We start from the raw sequence: 6,296 nt of genomic DNA, 5'->3' as shown, positions 1-6,296 counted from the left end.
AACTATTAAGAGTCTGATCAAGTTCTTTTCCACATTTGGTCTCCCCAGAGGGATCCAGACAAACTGTTTTCTTCTGCATTAAAAACATTGTCCATATCGCACCAGGTCTCCAGCGCTTACCACCCAGAGAGTCAGGGGGCTCTTGAACGCTGGCACCAGACACTCAAAACCATGCTGAGGAAGTATTGTATGGAAACAGGTGCTGATTGGGATGAGGGGGTGCCCTTTGTTTTGTTTGCTGTTAGGGAAACAGTGCAGGAATCGTTGGGGTTCAGCCCTGCTGACCTCGTGTTCGGATACACACCTAGGGGTCCGTTAAAAGTGTTAAAGGAGCGTGTTCTATCTGATGCGCCTAGTAGCACCCCTAAAAATGTGTTACACTTTGTAAGTCAGATGCGGGAGAGGCTGCATGCTGCTTGCATGCTAGCTCAGGAGTCTCTCTCTTCTTCTCAGTCACGTATGAAAAAAACAGTATGATAAACAAGCAAAAGACTGTGCGTTTTTGCCAGGGGACCAAGTACTGGATTTGTTACCAATTCCAGGTTCATCACTGTCTGCCAGCTTTTCTGAACCGTATGTTGTGGAGCGCAAAGTCAGTGATACTAATTACATTATCAAAACACCAGATCCCAGGCGCTCTTCTCGTTTGTGTCATGTTAACATGCTTAAAGCCTATCATGTGCGTAATTCTTCCGACAACCCCTCTAGTGCTCCGGTTCAAGTCTGTGGGATCCAGCATGGCGTTGGTGGTGCCTGTGCCTACTGTGGACCTAGAGGAGAACAATAATGATGGTTTGGAATTGCGTCACTCATTACAACAGTGTAAACGTCTTAGTAATTCAGAGATGCTACAAAACTTACCTTCGTTAATGGAACATTTGGAAGAGAGTCAAAAAGATGATCTTGTGTCTCTAATACAGTCTTTTCTTACTGTGTTCCAAGATGTACCTAAGAGCACGTCTGTTTTGGTGCACGACATGGATGTTGGCAGTACATCTCCTATTCGCCAACATCCCTATCGGGTAAACACAAAAAAACGTGAGTTAATGAAAGGTGAAGTTGACTACTTGTTAAAACATGACATGGCAAAACGTAGTCACAGTGCTTAGAGTTCCCCGTGTATTTTAGTTCCGAAACCAGATGGCAAATCCCGTTTATGCACGGACTACCGTAGAGTCAACATGACATCATGACTTTGCGTAAACATACACGCCACTTTCAAGTCAAGTGGCGTGTTATCTATACGCATTTTGAGCTATCCGCGTGTATGTTCACGCCAAAACGAACCGTCATCTTCCGCGTGTATGTCTACGCCGTTAAATGTCAGAGTGATTTCGCGTGTATGTGTACGCCGTTAAATGTCCGAGCGAAACGGACCAAAATGTATATCTACATCTGGGGATCGATATTTTTTTTCCTAGGATGGTAGGGGAAGACTCATAAATGGTATTAACCCCATTGACGGGTAGGTTTAGGGACGGAGTTGGGGTAGGTCCTATATATTTATATATATAGTAATGTAACGTTAAGTCAACGGCGTTGTTAAACACGCTGAAAAGCGATTATGCGTGTTGATAGCACGGCAAAAATGGAAATACGAATTGGCGTGTCATACATATGTCATTTCATGAGATCAGTCTGGTAGAGTAAATGCAGTAACTGTGCCAGATTCCTATCCGCTGCCTACGATAGAAGACTGTATTGACCGGATTGGTTCGGCTGTTTTTGTAAGTAAACTCGATTTGCTTAAAGGTTATTGGCAGGTGCCCCTAACCCCACGGGCTTCTGACATTTCGGCTTTTGTGACCCCCGATAACTTTGTACAGTATACAGTTATGCCATTTGGAATGTGCAATGCACCTGCTACTTTTCAGCGTTTAGTTAACATTGTGTTTGATGACGTTCCTAACTGTACAGCTTACCTTGACGACGTAGTAATATACTCACCCACATGGGCTGAACACCTCTCCACGTTGAGGTTGGTGTTCCAGCGTTTGGAAAATGCTTCGTTAACCCTCAACTTGGCTAAATGTGAATTCGGTAAAGCTACTGTAACATATCTGGGGAAACAGGTGGGTCGTGGCCAAGTGCGTCCTATTGCTAGCAAGGTGGACGCTATTTCTAGCTATCCTGCTCCTAAAACACGCCATCAGTTACGTCGATTTCTTGGAATGGTGGGTTACTACCAGACTTTTTGTAAAAACTTTTCAACGGTAGTAGCACCTCTAACCACCTTGCTCAGTCCTAAAATACATTTTAAATGGTCCGCAGAGTGCAGCTCTGCTTTTGAGTCAGCAAAAGCACTGCTTTGTAGCGCTCCTGTGATAACAGCTCCTAACTCAAGCTGGAGGTAGACACCAGTATGGTGGGGGCTGGGGCAGTCATTTTACAGGAAGATGAGGAAGGAGTAGATCGGCCAATTAGTTTATTTTCCAGGAAGTTCAATCCGTGCCAGTCACGGTACTCTACCATTGAACAAGAAACGCTTGCTTTATTGTTGGCCTTACAGTTCTTTGAGGTATACGTCGGTTCTAGTGTTGTGCCTGTAAGAGTATTAACAGACCATAATCCTCTTACATTCCTCAAAAGAATGTACAATCAGAACCGCCGCCTTTTGCGGTGGGCTCTGATCCTACAGGGATACAATGTCTGTATCACTCATGTTAAAGGAACTTCTAACGTAGTTGCAGACGCGTTGTCCCGTGTTTACCAGGACTAATTGTGTGCAAAAGGTGGTTTGCACAACTTTTTGGGGAGCGTGTTACGTCCCCAGATTTCTGGGTTCGTTTTATAGTTATTTTTGTTCTGGTATTGATTGTGGTTTGTGTTTTTCTACCAGGTAAGATGGCTTCTGTGACTGTTCCGGCAGCTGATTGGTGGTTCAACGGCTGATTGGGACTTGGAACTCCGCCCACTCATCAGTGGCTGCAGCTGGCTGGGCTCTTTAAAAAGCTCAGTTTTGGATCAGTTCTTTCTCTCTGCTCCTGTTTTTGGTTTGGTTTGTGTCTTTTGTATTGGTTTGATTTGTTCCTTTTTGTTTGTACCTTTTTGTTTAGTTTGTTTATGACATTTAGACAACTTTTCTGACATTTTGATTTAAATATTTGATAATAGTTTTATACTGTTTGTGTGTGTTAAAAAACCTAGTTTGTGTTCCATTTTGGAACTTGTAATAGCAGGACGGAGCATTTGTGTGTTTGTGGATTCTTATTTGTGTTAATTACTTTTTTTTTTCTCTGTTGTTCATAGGGAGTTGGGGAGTAGGTTTAGAGCTACCCCGGGGTATACATCACCCGTAGGTATAATTCTCTGTCTAGAAACACTAGCTAGACCTGGGCGGACTACCAGCTGTAAGTTTGGTTAGGGCGCCTTGATCGTGTGCCAGATAGGGATTATTTTTTATTTTATTTTTGGGTTAGTATAGGTTAGGGGTGGGGTCCTTTTTGTTTATTTTTTTGCTTTCGTCCGTCCAGCCCTCTTTTCCCAGAATATTATTATTGTTGTTTATTATTTACATTTATTTACCGTGGCTAAATAAAGGCTTCATTTTTGTACGGTAATTTGGTGTTTGTGTCCTTTTCTCGCACTGCAACTTCATACCTCCTTTGCTGGCATCGGTGGGCCAGAGCAGTGGGTTGTCAGGCTCCCCTCCCTTTGGGAGCTAGAACATAACAAGGTCTCAGAAAAAGTGCTATATAAATGTAACAAATTATTATTTATTATTAACTCTTTACCCCATAATCAATATGATCTCCATCCGTTTGAAGTGCTTGGACTATGGTGTCATGGTTTTCTCTTGTTCTTAACTCACAGTTACCAGTGGTCACTTCTGAAGTCTGTCTGTTTTGGGACTGAGGCAAAATCTGCAAACGTATGAGGAATTGCATAAAACAGCAAGTTTAGCTGGAATGTTAGCTAATGCCCAATACACTGCACACACTTTGTGAATTTTACGAGAAGAACCCAGAGGATTTGAAACCTCAATGTAAAGTATGAGAATGAAAGCAAACTTTAGTTTGTCATGTGAGGAGAGGGGATTTTCTTCGCAATAAGTGCCATCCCAAAAAGTTGCATAACGTCCATCTTTTGAAGGTGAAGTCTCCTGTACTTTTTTACATCTATTTTTCTCAACAACTCCTGTAAACTGGAGAGAATTGGCACATACATGCAGGTGTGATTGGATTCAATCAAGTACTCAACAGGCTTCACAAATGGAAATTGTCTAAGTTAGGCAATGTCGCATTGTCTTGTTGTATGACGTGACACAAAACTATTCAGTCTTCTTAAGATGAGGAGTCACTACAATGCAACGTTAAAACATTTAAGAGTGCTAGAAAAAGGATGAAGCAATTTGCCGTGCTTACCTGTTAATGCTCTTCATGCCCGCCATCCTGATATTGACTTTGTGACTGAGTTCTGTGAAGCTGTGGTGGAGGATGGGCAGATTACGCCTGTTGAAATAAATGCGCAGGTTTTTCCGTTTCGTGAGGGAAATGAGTAAAATTAATGACATCATATCTAAATGTAGGCTTTGAATGAAGCTGAAAACTTTAAATGTATTTATTTACGTGTTTTCCATTAGCTATCAAAAGTTTAAAAGTATAGGCCTTATACAAAAGTAGTTTCTTGAAAAAATAAAACCCACCCGCTGGTTTCCAATTTACTTATCATATTATTTTTATTTTCAACCATTAACATAAACTAGATTAAATTAATTAAATTCAACTTAAATATTTAGAGTTAAAATAACAACTAGGTTATTCATAACTTATTCAGTTTAAGTTATGCTTAATGTATTGCAGTTTTTGAGTTAATATCACATTTTTTATTACGTGAAATTAACTTTTTTTTAAAAAATAAGTTAAATGAACTCATTTCGTTTAGTGACTTTCAGTCTTAGGTTTACAGTGTGTGAACTCATTGTCCTGTTAGCTCGGAGAGGTTTATTTTCCCCCTTCAATAAGTTTTGTCAATTGTTTTGTTTATTGGTCTTATTCTGGTTTCTCTTTCTAATAAACATCACTCAATAAATTATCTTGTGCTTCGTTCCCACCCTTCTAAATTATATTGCATTGATAAGGAGTTATCACAAACTAAGACTGTTTAGTTGTGCTACCTTATAATCAATATATAAGTAAATGTAAGGTTAAAACTCGGAAGTGACGATGATGTCTTAAAATGAATGGAGTCTTAAAAAGGTCTTAAAATGTATTAAATTTAACTCCATAATTACTGTATATATCATAATTTTGTGCAGCAGTTGTCATTCAAAATTTTGACCATTAACAAGAGGATTACGAAACTTAACTTTGGTACATCAAAGATCGGATATTTGATAGAAAGATATATTTGTTTTACTTTATTAAATCAGGGTTCACGTCAATATTCACATTTATCCTCCTTGAACTCATTCTAACAACTTAGGCCAATGTTTTCATAGTCTGTTGACACCAAAAAAATTTGCTTAAAGTGACAATTTACAGAGGATCTCAGACATCACCATAATGAATGAGCTGAAAACAGGGAACTTTTGGAGACAAAGAGGCTTTTCGGCAGCAGTTTAACATGATGGCCCTGTACTTTTTAAATGCAGATTGGATAAAAACACAGTGGTCACAGTTCACACCTGCAGTGAAGCCCCTCCCACAACAATTCACCAATAAATACTGGGAATATTCCCATCATCCTACAAGAGAAGGACAAACTCCAGGAGTAGCAGCTGAAATCTGTGTGACTGTTAAAGATGGAGTTTATTAAAGAGGAGATTGAAGACATGAGTGATCCAGAACCATCCAGAATAAAACATGAAGATACTGAGGAACAAATAGGTTGTTTACCATTCTTGATTCTTCATTGTTGACTGCTTTGGTAGATGTGAATTAATAAGCAGTATATGGATAATAAATAATAGAGAAATACATCCAAATGACCATAACCTTGTATATAGCAGTTGTCAAACATATTTTTACTATATTAACTAGGGCTGGGCGATAAAACGTTAACGATATGTATCGCGATAGACACGTAATCAATCTCAATAAAAAATGCGTTCGATGAAACGTTCTATATATTTTTTTTTCTTCGTCATCGGTTTCTCTATGTTTATTTTTAACACTTTATGATGCATTTCTTACATATTCTTTAATTTTGCACCTTAATGTTAAGAGATAATTGTTAAGTGTTCATTGTGATTTTAGACTTATATTTACATTTTAATTATTTGAGTGTTTTCCATGGTTGTGTTGACATTTCTGCCTTTATAACTGAGGGGATTATAATCAGAGGAAGGTTAAGTT

The sequence above is a fragment of the Scardinius erythrophthalmus genome (genome assembly GCF_964197995.2).
Source record: "Scardinius erythrophthalmus genome assembly, chromosome: 7".
NCBI lineage: Eukaryota > Metazoa > Chordata > Actinopteri > Cypriniformes > Leuciscidae > Scardinius > Scardinius erythrophthalmus.
This window is presented reverse-complemented; position numbering follows the sequence as displayed.